This window comes from Lagopus muta, chromosome 6 (genome assembly GCF_023343835.1).
Source record: "Lagopus muta isolate bLagMut1 chromosome 6, bLagMut1 primary, whole genome shotgun sequence".
Taxonomy (NCBI): Eukaryota; Metazoa; Chordata; class Aves; order Galliformes; family Phasianidae; genus Lagopus; species Lagopus muta.
The window spans coordinates 44,948,562-44,962,694 of record NC_064438.1 but is presented as its reverse complement, the minus strand read 5'-3'; the positions used below and the strand labels follow the sequence as shown (position 1 = coordinate 44,962,694).

The following is a 14,133-nucleotide window of genomic DNA, read 5'->3' as shown; positions in this document are numbered from 1 at the left end:
GCGGACCACGTGGCCCTGGCTCCGCAGCGCTGCCGCGCGTGCGCCGTGCCCGCTCCCCCTGCCCGGCCGAGGCAGGGGCTCTGAATCAAAATGGCGACGGCCGGAGCGAGGCCGGGAGGGAGCGGGTGGCGCTGAGCGGGGAGGATGGCGGCTGCGGACGGCTGCCGGAGGTGAGGCGCCGCGGGGAGCCGCGCGGGGGTAGGCGGGCAGGGAGGAGGGCCGAGCTCGGTGTCACGGTGGGGGAGGACAGGAGGTGAGATCGCCGACCACCCCCCAGTGGGGCTCCCGGGGCCGGGACGTAGCGCCGCGCTCCGGCCGCTGTCGGGCTTTCCCCGAGGCTGCCTCGTCGCGCTGTGCGGGCCCGCGGGGTCTTCGCCGTGGGGGAAGCGGCCTTTCTTGTAGCTGTGCGAGCTAGCGAGCAGGGCGGGCTCGGCCCGCGAGTAGCACGGGACCGGAGCGCGGGGTTCCGGCCCTAAGGCCGCTCCTGAGCGGCGCTGCCGCCGCCGTATGGGTTCGGGCCCCGCGGGGTTGGAGTGCGGAACTCGGTCCGGCGGCAGCCGTGCCACAGCGGCTCCCGGACCCGCGCCGGGGTTTCTCCGCTGCCTCGCTTGGCTCAGCCCTTCGCGTACCGCTCCCGTCCCTGTGTTGTTCCTGAGGAAACTTGGGGGCTCAGCGCGCTGTGCCTCTGGAATATTCCTCCTGCGAGTGGGATAGGGACCTGTGTGGTTTCGTGCCTCCACTTGTTCGTCCCTAACGTGTCTTTTGAGGCATCGGGTGAAAGAGGACACGCAAGTGAAGAGCTAATGTGAAATACAGCGGAAAGGTCACAAAGTGCTCATTGAGGCCATGATTTACGCATTTACTTTGTGTGAGAATTTTGCCCTGAGAATGCAGCGTTGCTTGAGGATTTGCTCCAAGCCAGTGTAATGTAATGCACGCATCTGAAGCATTTGGCAGATGCACCGTTGAGATGTGGTCAGTTCAGGTTTTAGCACATATTGCATGCTCTGCTCCCTTTTAGAATAGGGGGAAATAAAAGTAGAATCTTGAGTGTAAAAATTTCAGTGGTTGTAACTTTGAGGCACTGAGTAGCTCAATGACTTAAAGCTTCACCGGCACTGTCTGAAAGATGTCGAGGAGAACTATTCTTCTGAGTCATCTTTATTGCTTCAGAGTGAACCTTACACCACATTCTCTATTTCTCTGTGTTAGTATGCTGCTTTCTGGGAGGAAGGGGATTCCTGTTCTGATCCCTCTCTACTGGAGCCTTTTGATTTAAGAAAGCATGTTTCCTTCTTCCTGCTCTCCTCTTGGGTGTGGAACAAGTGTCTGTTATTTAGTAGTATGCAGGCTCTGTTGACTGTATAGTTTAAAATGAAGATAATGTACTGTAAAGGTATGGCTCCTGATGTTCTCCCCCTTCACGGAATAACTTCACTTAGTCGATCAATGGCAGTGTAAGCGATCTTTGTAAGAACTTGCTACTTTGTTGCACCAAGTAACTTTGTATAAACTTCACATCAGTTCATTCTTACGTGTGAATCTGTGTCTTGGTGAACACGGCTTGATTCTTATGTTACGGTATTAAGCTGCCAATTGCTGTCTGTTTTTGTTCAGGTTAGTTAGACTTCCACAGCTGAACTGCATTCAGGTCATCTCAGAAATGGAGGTGAATGTTTCTCATAGAATGTACAACCAGTGTCTGTTCTTTGTAGGTAAGGGGGAAGAAAGTATTGAATACTTTGTGTTTTGGCTCAGCTGTGCCTAACCATTGTTTTTCTTGCTTTCAACCTTAGCCAGTATATGAATGGGCTTGATTCTCTGATCTAATTTTGTGTGTTTAAGCATACAAGGAGCACATACATGAGTCATCTTGGTTAGCTTTTTGTGGCATTATTGTAACTGCTGGTTTCTTAAAATCCTTTTGTCCTAATAATGTGAGGGGAGCTTTCTTCGGGCTTCTAGATTCCCTGCTGAGTCATGGATACAGTAGTGTTGTAATGCTTATAGTTGGCATTGACTTATTTGCAAAGAGTCATACATGAAAGAATTATTTTTATAAGTGCTCCTGGAAGACTTGTGTGAACTTGTCATTGCATTTTTTTTAATTTTTTTTTTTTTCTCCTGCTATAAAATATCTTGTTGGGATGCTCAGAACTTTTCATTATGGAGGCATGTTGCTCATTCTTTAAGTAGAGTACAATATGCTGCCTTTGCAGGCAGCTGTTTGAATATAATTCAGTGGAGCTGTCAGAGCTTGATGAATAGACTAACAAAACAGGGAGCTTGGCTTTGAAAGAGGCTTTTCAAGTTGCTGCATACCTGGTATCAGGTTTACACCTGTCTGATAGTTACTGATGGTAACTAACCTGTTGGCTTGGATGGTGGCTTCCTCTGTCCTCCTTTGCAGGTTGCGCTGGTGCTGTGGTAGCTTCTATGTGGTCCTGTGCATGGCTGTAGCAGGATGAGTGATGCTAGCTAACCCTGGTGCTGTACTAGCGTGTGGTCCTGGTGTATTGGATCATGTATAAGAAAAAGCAGATGTGTTCTGATAGCCCCACAGTGATGACAGAGGTAACTGTAGCTGCCTTGCAGAATCAAAAAGGCATAACATCCTATGGACGTCCCACATGGGATAATGTGAACCACGTGCAGTCCATCTTCTGAAGAAGAAATAAGTGTTCTTACTACCGAAAAAAAAAATGAGTGCTCTTGTGGCAAATCCTGATAGAAAACTTCTAGGTTCCATCTTAATTGCTGTTTTTGCATTTCTGAACACATTTACATTAATTTTTGTATCTATTACTAGATCTCTGACTTGCACCACTTTCTCAAACAACAAGACTAGAAAACCTGTTGTACAGACTTCTAGTGCAGGCTGGGAATCCTTGTTCACATCTAAGTTTCCAGTGAGTCATATAATTACTATATCTCGGTTTCATTACCCAAGCTCTTTCAAGAATGAGGCTTATCAATGTATCTTTGAATAGAAGCAACTATAGATTTTTAGAGGATTATGTCCTTTGTTGCTTACCAATGTGCCTAAACTATAGTATGAAGGGACTGCAGATGCAAAGTTCGCTGGTCTTAGTTTTTGTGCCTATTTAGTCTGTCCTGCACGTCTCCCAAGCAGGATGCCAGTTGTAATGATGTCTTCTGCATAATGAATGGGTGCTAGGAGATATGAAGTGTTTTATGTAGACAGTGTCAGCCCTGTCTTGGTGAGAGTAGAAATGGGCAAGAAGAAAAATGGATGGAAAGGAGTTGAATGCCTGAAGCCTGAATGTGTTCAGAAATGACAGCTCCACTGAATTATATTCAAACAGCTGCCTGCAAAGGCAGCATATTGTACTCTACTTAAAGAATGAGCAACATGCATCCATAGTGAAAAGTTCTGAGCATCCCAACAAGATATTTTATAGCTTACAGTCTGAAGTTCTGCACAGCTTCTGCACATCATTTTCTATATGTTATTTCCTGTCTTTTTTGTTGTTGTTGTTTCTGTTTTGTATTCATTTCCAGTGTTCTGGCATTAGGTGCTCATGTCAGAGATGTTACCTGGAACCAAGGTGATCTGTATGTTCTCAATTTCTTGTCCTGGGGACTAGAGCAGAGCACTCTCTTGTTTTATTGGGATGTGTGTGAGGTTTTAGGTAGATGTTTAGCTCAAACATTTGTCCACAGCTGCTTTTTCCTGCTTCCGGCAGTCTCTTCAGCTGCATTGGTGAAGCTGTTTACATGGCTTCGTTCTGAAATTGATATCTGAAAAATAAACGACTAGAACACAGAACAACTTTAGATAAGGCCCTAGATCTGGGGCATCATATTTCTGTGGAAAGCTTGCTTGCTTCCATGGTACAGAGGCGAGGCCAGGTAGGCCATGTGGTAGCGGGACTGTGCCTGAAGCATGCTGGGTTGAAGTACGTGTGTAACTAGATACTCGGATTTAAATCCAGTTTGCTTACTTCATGTGTGCAACTGCTGTAGAACATTACGCCACACAGTGCTAACTGCGTACTTCAACAGCTTGTGGAACTTGTGAGCTTTCAGATCTCAGCCTGCTGAAGTTTTCCTGATGTCTGTAGATTTAAATTGTTTCTCTAAATGGAAAATAGGAATTACCATGTTTTACCAGAGTGGTCTAGCATCCAATATATTTTAACAGCAGTCAAACCTGATTAGGTAGAAACAGCCCTTAGTATGATGAGTGTAGAGGGGAAAATTGGATAGGTGACAGTCAAGGGTAATGTTTTTCCAGATTGGTTTCTTAAGTTTCAGAAGTATTTTCAGGAGATCTTGTTTTGTTTTTCAAATTCGACATTCAAACACTAGCTGTTATCCATGTGTCCGTTTGGTTGGTAAGTCCTGTTTGATCTCTGTGCACAAATATTGTCTGGGTTCTCACTTTGTATTCTGTATAGTGTTTGTACTAAACTGTTCAGTTGTTCCTGTATATGAAGGATGGGATATTTTATCTGTGCTTCTTTGCTTTTCTTAGCTGTACTGGACTGACAACACTGTATGATGTTATAAACACTAGACTTTTTTTTTAATCTCTCAAGAATCTCTTTCTAGTGCTGCTGTTAGTGCTAGACTTTAACTGCCCTGTTTGATATGGGATTATTTTAGGATACTGACTTGGGGCTTTTAAGATGAATCTCCCTTTCCTGATGCTCTTCATCACTTCAAGTCTTGTCTTAACTGTCTTCTTATCTGGGAAGTGCTTTAGGCATTGATCAAGCTACTTAAGAGCATGTGAGATCCTACTCTAACTTGAAAGCCTTGTCCAAAGTTAGTTAAAATTATTGCACTGTAAACCACTTCATGCTTCTGCTGATGGGAAATGTGACAAAACGGAAAAGGTTTACTTGAAACAACTTAATGGCTATTACTTGATCTTTTAGTTATGCGTTTTGTGAGAGGACTCCTTTCTTACAATCTAGTGCTGAGATTTGAATTAAAGTTTGGAATACAAGGAGCAAGAATATCTGTCTTATGAAAGCATCATACCATGTAAAGTTGCACCTCTTCACATACAGGTCAGTGTTTTATGAGTGACTTGGTAGACTACTTTGCATTAGGGAGAAATTGAAACGCTGCTTTGCTTATCATTTGCTACTCAGTGTCTTTACTGTGGTGAAATATGTAAAACACTTCAGTGGTGGGTGGGTTATTCTAATTGCTTTTACAATAATCAGTATAATTGATTGAAGTTCCTTTTCATGTTATTTTCCTGACACTAAAATTGGGAGCTGAAGAAAAACCCTTTTAAATTAATAAATCTGATCAGAAACCAGTTAGCACAAGCCCAGAAAATATCACCTACCTTATTATTCTTACCCTTTTGATTCTCTCCTGCTTTTTGTTTTTCATAGTGATTCTTGATGTGGATAGATGATAAAACTGGTTCCTTGACTGCTGGAACTAAAGAACCAGATTTGCTGTCGCTTTCATGCTCTTTGACTTTGTCTAAGAAGATGCAAGCCCTCTTTGAAGCTTTCCTGATGCTGTGATTATAGTGCTCATCTGTTAGATTCTATATTTTTTTAATAGGAGTCTGTGCTGAAGCTCTTTATACAATTGGAGGCATTTAGAGGATTTCTCATCTACTCAGATGTTTGCTTTCTTAAAATATGTGGAAGATAAACTACTTCAGAACCTGCTTGTGATATTTAGCTGGATGATCAGAGCATCTCACTGGAACGGGTTGCCCAGAGCGGCTGTGGATGCATTCAAGGCCAGGCTGAATGTGGCTCTGGGCAGCCTGGTCTGGTGGTTGGTGACCCTGCACATAGTAGGGGGGTTCAAAGTAGATGATCGCTATGGTCCTTTTTCAACCCAGATTCTGTGACTTCCTCTTGGAGAAGGGGGAGCGGTATAAAGATACACAAAGTGAAATTTTCTATTTTTCATTACAAAAAAAAAGGCTGATCACATACAGAAGTGTGTTAAAGGTTGACGCTTTATACCTTAGTCTATCCTGTAGTGGGCATCTCAGTTCCAGATGTCTGAAGATGTGAAATAAATACATTAAAGAGATTATTTTTTCTAGTTTACAGGTTCCTGGATTTTTTTTAAGTCGTTGTAGTAGTGCTTGCTGTTGAAAGATATAAAATCAAATTCCTTACGGTTTTAAGTTGAAGATAGCTCATTACAAACTGATAAAGGTGTTTGTAGGAAAACTTTTAAGATATGTTTATCGTGCTTCAGGCACTGGCATGACAGAAAATGGTGAGTTGACAAAATGTACACTGAAGGTTTGTGTTATTCAGTGTAGTTATGGCTTTGTTACTGAACAAGGAGGAATCTAAGCTGTGTCAGTATTCCTCACCACCTGAAAGTCTATACTTAGTGCTGCTAAACTGAAAGCAAGCACCACAGTGTCTACAGAGGAACGTATGTGAGAAAATTAGGAGCTGCTGTTCAGTGTTATGGTAAGTCTGCTCCCGGTGCTCCCCCCAGCCCACATGTACTAAGTGTCTCTGTCTCTTCTGTACTTTATTTTCTGTGCTTGTTTTGAGTATTTAGCTTGTCTAAATTTTGGATAGGAATATGTGTTTAGTGCCTTAGCAGAGATGGGATGTGAAATTCAACTTTTTAAATCAAAGGCGATGTTTAAGACAATTTTTTTCTCTTCTGAAAACATAACATAGATTGGATCAGACGATGTACCTGCTGCTTCTTGATTGTTGAATCTGCAGGTTTTAGTCCTTTATTGAATGCTTTTTGAAACACGCATTTGGACTTGAAATACCAGAATAACTTTTTAGTGTACTAGGGCTGTTATATAGTACAAGATTATCCTCCCTGTAATGGTGGTTTGTAGTTGAAGATGTGAAACTGGAGGCTTGGCACTTCTTGATGAAGTGACTCAGATATGTTTCTGTAGTGGATCAAAACAGCTGCTTCTTTAAGTAATTGAATTTAAACTTAAAAAAGAAAATTAAATTCTTGCTGTAACCTGAGCTCTATGTTAAGCTGCTTCTCAGGCTTGAATTACAAGGTTCAAGCAGTAATACTCAGAACTATAGTCCTAAATCAAATTTTCCAAAAGACCTGTTTGTACTGCTTAAGGCTTTTCCATTTTAAGGAAAATACTGTTTGTTTGGCCTTGCTGCATGTTTATCAAGACTGTTTAGTTTCTTTGAGAATATCCAAAGTAATTCTGTTACTGTGTAAGTTACTCATTTCATTATTGGCTCAAAAATTACCAGTCTGAGTAACAGGCTTGTGATGATGTACTTCTCCTCCTTCACTCTTAGGGATCTTTCCATTTCTACCCTGCTTTCCTCCTCCCCTCATTGTGATTTATTTCACCTACCAACTTTATTTTTCTGAAGAGCTAACTTAGAAAATGACACCTTATGACTAGGTTTTATCTTCATTAAGGCTGATGTGTATTAAGACCTTGGTGATTCTCAACACTCTTGAGAATGCTTATTTAAACATCTTGTGAATTTGAGTTTCATCTGTGTTTTAAATTTGGAAGGAAATGTAATTTGTTTTTTTTCTCTCTATGTCTATATATATGTGTGTGTACAAGGTACGTATGTTGGCAGGTGATTAGAACAGTCATTTGGGTGAAGTTGGAAGTAAGACTGCTACTGCTTTTTTTTTTTTTTTTTCATATACTGATGAAATCTTCAAATATGGGAAGAATTGAAGAAGGTTTGATAAGCGTAGTGTGCACTGGCAAAGGCTCTTCTTTCTGTACTTCTTAATTTGAGTATGCAGGAATAGTAGTATCAAGGAAAGATGAGTGAACTTTCTCATAAAATAAGATGAAGAATAAAAGGTTGTTTTAATGAAATACTTCCTCTGAGTACACCAGCAGTTTTGCTTTTATTCTATATTTTCTGATTCATTTTTTAAGAGAATCTTACTTTTGTGATCTTCTAGGGCAGCTGAAAAGTTCAGTTTCTATGAAAGGAAAGGGAAGAGTTAAGGCATATCAACAGAGTGCTCAAAGGGCAAGTTTGCTTTAATAGTTAAACAAAAAACATACAAACAACCTCTTGTAACTGCCATCTTAATGTCTGTACAGGTGAGCTATGTGTAGCTATTGCTGTATTCATTCAATAAAACTGTGTAAATGAATGATGCATCAAGGTGTGCTTCATTCCTTTCGGCTCTTCTGTAGAACCTGCATGTTCATGTCACAAGATAAAAAGTGAATGCTTTAGAAATGCAAGAGAGCTGCTCCTTTTTGCCAAGAGAAAAATGTGAAGAAAGATCCAGCTTAATTGCTGGCTAACTGGTAGATTGGTTTTCTGACCAAGTCTTTCCTTCTTTAATTGATGGCTTTTACCATAGTGAAAGTCTTTTCTGTTGCATTTGAAATAGGTTTTTATATCAAGTGAGAACAAACATCAAATTTTGAGAGCATTTAGTTCTGGCTGTGGTGGCATGGAATCTAAGTGTAGATGCAAGAGTGGTGGTATAGCTTTTTTCAAAGGATTTTGATGGCTTGTAGACATATCTGATGTTTTCTTGAGGAGAGGCACTGTAGTGCTATTGTTTTTCTTACTGCACGTGTACTACAATGCCTGTTTTCAGGCAACTGAAACCTTTGAAGTATTTGGCATAGGAAAAAATTTTTGCATCAGATGTTGTTAGATAAATGTTAGGCATTGGTGTCAGCGTGGCTTTTAATTTTTTCCTGGATAGAAAAGCCCAACCGAAACTTATAAGTATGCAAGCTTTTCAATAACTGTTTAAAATCTTATGTGTAGCAATATTTGTATTGTGATTTGTACAAACAGGTGTGAGATCACCACCTAAGTTGTGTTTTGGTACATTAAAAATATCTAGGGAAGGGAAAAAAGGAATTAAAATAGCTTGTGGGTTTTACCTGGAATATCAGACTTCCTCAAAGCATCATTAGTCTGTAAGCAGCTGACAGGCTCTCAGATGAACTGCACACAGTATGCAGTAATTAACTCAACTTTATATTGCTGCCTGTTTCAATGTTAGCCTAGATGTGGAAGAGGCTGCCATGTGTTGTTAAGAAATGGGAGAAGAGGTAGCATAGTAATGCCAAAACCTGAGCCTGGGAAACAGCAGGGGAGGGTTCTGACTGTGCAGCAGGGCCAGATGAGTCACTTGTGGAGACTGAGCCTGAGGTCAGAGAATTAAATCGATGACTGTGAGGGCAGAGCTTTGCATAGCTGTGAGGCAGCATAATAGCAATTGTTTGCTCTCTCTGTATTGATAGCTGTGTCTTGTTACAGTTGTGGCTGACTATCAGACAGACTTGCAGAACTGTGTTTGTTTTTTTTTTTTTTAATTCTGCATTGCCTGTCACTCCATGAGATAGTTGTGTGATGGATCAGCCATCTGAAATGACTTGTTCTGAGATCTGGTAAGCCCCATTTGAAGGGAAGCAGGGAAACAGTTTGACTGGAGCAGAAGAATGAGGGAAGGCGAGGCTCCTTGTTTGCTTGATTTCAGTGGTAGTGCTGGATCATGTGGGTATCAAGATCTGATGGCCAGGGGGACCTTGGGAAAAAAAAAAAAGCTGCCCTGTCCCCCTCAATGGGACATCTTCAGCAACGGTTGCTACCTGAAGGGCTGTTAACCACAGCCTAGCTGAGAAGAACAAACTGTACAGGTACAGAACAAAAGAAGTACAGGCCAAAGGAGAAGTTGTAGTTCAACCAGCTTGATGATTGACATTTTATAAGTGAAGCACTTTCATGGTGAGTCCTTGCAGTAGTCAGCACTGCATCCCTTACCATTTTCTGCTAGCTCTACCCTAGGTTTGCAGACAACTTGAGGGAGATCTTTCTTCCTTCTGATTTCTTAAGAGCTGTGTAGTTAAAAAAGAAAAAAGAAGAGTTGTTGTAACTGCTTTCATTAAGATGTTTAAATTTAGAGTGACAGATTACTGAATGGGGACAAGTGGCAGAGCTGTACTTGAAGGGCAGAGCTACTTGTAGCTGCAGCAGAGGATCAAAAACAGACATGGTCCTGTCAGGTCCCTGGTGTGGGTTATGTTGCTTCAAAAATGTTTGCCAGGATGAGAAGGGGACATCTCTGCTGTAGGGATGAGCACATGGGATTGGGAGTGCTTATTTTTGAAGGCTGTGCCAATGGAGTATTATTCAAACTGGATGTTATGTTTGGCTATGGGGAGCAGGAAGCCTTCTGGTTGCTTCTTGCTCTTCTTACCTCCTGTGAGGGTATTTTGATCGTTCAGGAAGCTGGTACAAGGAACTTGCCGTGCTGGGGAGGAGAACCCCGCAGAAGAGATTTCTCTTATTTGGTTGCTGACAAAATGGAGAAGCTTCATGAAGATGGCAATAGTAGCTGAGGTGAGAGCTACTGAAGAAATGTGTGTGGAACCACAGTATCAGTGAACCACCTTATTTGTTTTCATGTACATTATCTTGTGTGTTTTGAATCAAGAATGAGGCTGTTTTGGCTGGATCTGATACTTGTTGTGGCTTGTAACTGTTACTGTAGAAACTCTACTTAAGCTGCAGTTAAACTGGCAGTTTTACAACTGTGCTTCAGTCCTTTCCTGAACAAGAAAAAATGAATGCTTTTTTAATAAAATACCTGATGCATGCCATCAAATGGACTAGACTCAATTACTTCTTGAGTTTTTTTTTACCAAGTTCTTGTGTTCCACCTTCCAGCTTTTGTATTGTAAGTAAGTGAATCCATTAGTCCCTAAAAGCATTAGAAATGTTGTTAGCAATTGGTTCTACAAAACTCTTATATCAAAAAGCAAAAGCTGCACAGGGGAAGCGTGCTGCTGTGTAAGAACAAAAAGATACGCAGGAAGGATGGCTCTCAGAACAAAGTAATGAGAGTATATTGAGGAAATTCTTTTGAATGCATGGTAATATTTGAGTGGCGTTTTTGGTCACAGGAGAAAGACTGCAGTGGAAGTACTTGAGATTCTGTCAGCAAATATCTCAGAAAGGCACGTGCAGGAAGGAATATGATAATGCAGAAACACTGAAGGACTGAGGAATGATGTCTTTAATGGTTGTAAGCAGCAGAAATAGTGCAAGAAGAAACTGTAACTGTACAGTGGTGGCTGACCAGTAGGATCACGTGTTGACTGCAGGCACAATAAGACTGTAGAGACAACCTGTGAGCTGACTTAGGAATGGAGTCTATTCTCATTGGAAGGCCAACTGGTATGTGGGTCCAAGATTTTCAGTCTCCTTTGTGATCTGGAATTATTGTTTGGCAAACCATTAAGTAGAGTCATCACCAGAGGTTTCTGTTCCTGGTAAAGCTGTGGGATTTAATGAGGGAACGTAGGCTGTGATCAAAAGGGTGCTGTTTTCGAAGGCAAAATGAAAATGGCAAATTGTGGGGGGGGGGAAAAAAAAAAAAAAGACAGGTGTTGCTTGCTTGTTTTATCAGAGTAGATAGAAGCAGAGCATAGTGTTTCAGATGGCCTTATTAGTAACGTTGTACTCTCAGAGGAATTGTACTGAATGTGAACGGTGAGTTGGATTTATACCCACTGTTGTGTACAGGAAGCTCCCAGATGCTCATTTAGAGTGAATGGCTCTCTATGAAATAACTGGGCTTGGAAAAGAGGGAAAACATCTTCGATAGGAGACTGTAGGGTATATCCCACTGAGATGGTACTTGATGTGAGGCAGCAGTGCTGAAATCTGGAGACAGATCTTCCATATGGTGGGGGTTTGAGCCAAGATTTCCCTGCCTTAGTAGACTTGCTAATTTGAAACAGCATCTTGTGTTCTAAGTGGGTCACAGCTCAAGCAAGAGAAGGAATTCCCTTTCAGAATGGAGCAAGGATCTTTATGGGGAAGTCTCGAAGAACAAAAGAACAGAACTATAAATTGTGAAAACTGCACAGGTTACCTGCTGTTTCTCACAAAGAGCATCAATGCCATTGACAGATCGGCTACTTGAATTAAAACATTTTGAAATACAATACATAAAGATTTTTACCTTTGTTCCACTGCTGCCTTTTCTGTGCAGGAAGAAGTCTCTGCCAGAGTAGGTGACTAAGGATACCTTTCTTGTGTACCGCTGCTGTGAAGGATGGGCAGCTGGAAGTTGCTGCCTGACAAGATAATTTAATGCTGTCTAGAACTTGGGTAGATGTGATAAAGCCTAATCTGTTTACTTCCTTCTCTTTAAAAATAAAAAAAGTTGTTCATCAAAACAAAAGTTGTATTTTGAAAGTCTTTTAGATTCCTCAAAGTGTAACATGATGTTATGTCAAAGTAACATGCAGTTATTCTAGATGGGCTAAAGTGAACTCTTCTAACTTTCTCTGTAAATAGCCATGTTTATACCTAGCTACTCTGTTCAGTGATATTGGTAAAGATCTGATGAATGGAATTTTTGATTTTTTTTTTTTTATTTTTTTTTTTTAAATCTGTAACTTTACTCTGATCTGAATTGCACTAATGTTCCTTTCAAGTGAATTTCTAAAAGTAAGAAGTCTTAAGAATACGAGCAGTTATTTTACTTCAAGAGACTGAGTTCTTGCTGATTTTGCTAAAAGAAGCATTTTGAATTGTACTTACAGAATGTCAAGGAAGTCTGCAGTGAGAATATCATCAGTCAGAATAGGCTTGCAACCAACTGGAAGGACTAGTGATGAATAGAGATCATATATAAAAATATAAAAATATTTAAGTTGCTTGGGAGGAATTTCCTGTTATGTGTGGTGTTACACTAGTGTGATTTGGTTAGTCTATGTTGTTTTAAGTGCTGGAACATCTTTGATATTCCTCTGAATAAAATGTGCTGATGTCCAACATCTCTGTTCATAGTCTGACCTGTTGTTACCTCAGATGATGTAAATTAATTGTTTCTGGGATGTGAGCTGGTCATATTGTGCTCTGAATTGCTTTGCTGATCGTAAAAAGTCTACTTTGAACACCATAAAGATAGTACTGAAAAGATGGCTTTTTTGTGTTTGCAACTGCTAACGTGCTTCTCAGAGTTTTCTTCTTTTCTCTAGGGTGTGTGTATCTCCAAGGCTACATGCTATTGTACTTTATTTGGATATAATTATTCTAACTTGTGCTCCCGTTACCCAGAGGACATGATGAAAAGTAGCTTTTTTTCTAAAGCTCAGCATTATGAGTCTGGATAGGTCAGGAAATAAAAGGCTAGGACTGCTTCTCCTTACTGGGTATGCATAGTACTTTGTGAAAATGCAAGTGCTTTAAAATTCATGCTCAGCTTCAATAAAGGGTTCTCTGTGGTAGCTGGAACGCATGAGTTGATACAAAGAACATCCAATACTTTTGCAATCTGGTTATATCTGCTTTTTCTTGCCTTTTTTGTGCATGTAACTGCTGATGTGGCTTAAGTTCTGGTGTTTTTCTTTCCTATCTGGTAAATAATACTTTTCTAGTCTCAAATAATGAATAACAATATATCGGTTCCTTGCTTTTGTACAGTACTAAACCACAGTAGAATCTTTCAGGTATATTAGCTACATCTCACTATCATCTGTATATTTCGTGTAACGGTAAAGCTTGGTTGCTTGACTAGTTTGAAAATAAATATCAAACAGGATTCTGTATGGATTTGCATATGTGTCAGACAGCGGTATGGATAACAAGTCCTTCAACACTTCAGTTGTTCCAAATTTCCCTTGTACAAAGACTGCATTTTCAGCAGGATAAGGAGGTGAAAGACTAATGAGATTATGCTGGGATCACTTCAGAGCCATAGGGCACAATATGCTTCTAACTAGGATTTGCTTGAGTTCAAGGTACAAAATACTCTAGGGAAGTCTTCCAATATCCAGGCGTCTGTGTGTTCAGTACATGATTAGATTCGAAAGGAGGCACAAGAAATGTTGGTGTATGTAAATTAGCAGAATGACTGACAGTAGTGCCTGTTTTGCTGAAATGCGTTTCATTCCTTCTTCACTGGAACCCACTATGTTTGGTTTTTCTTCTTACAAATTTATATGATGTACATATATGTATATCACTTCTATATGTTTATTTTTACATTTATACAGCTTTATCACTATTTTTTACATCGTCCTTTATTTTGTAAAATTAAGTTGCGTATTTGAAGTTTAGTGAGTGAATTCGTTCTGTATGAGATAGTCCTGGGTGTACTGTATGACAGTGCTCTTGTGCTAAGCCCTTACGTAACATTGTTTTATAT

The 14,133-nt window shown here is 40.6% G+C and overlaps 1 protein-coding gene across 2 annotated transcripts in view; it reads left to right on the top strand.

The window, feature by feature from the left end:
- The first annotated feature begins 41 nt into the window (after positions 1 to 41).
- The window catches only part of BTBD7 (BTB domain containing 7), a 50,857-nt gene continuing 36,765 nt past the window's right edge, over positions 42 to 14,133 (top strand). For both annotated transcript variants that reach the window (XM_048948215.1, XM_048948214.1), the window contains exon 1: positions 42 to 170. The gene's annotated coding sequence lies outside the window, so the exon portion shown is untranslated. The remainder of the gene's footprint in view (positions 171 to 14,133) is intronic.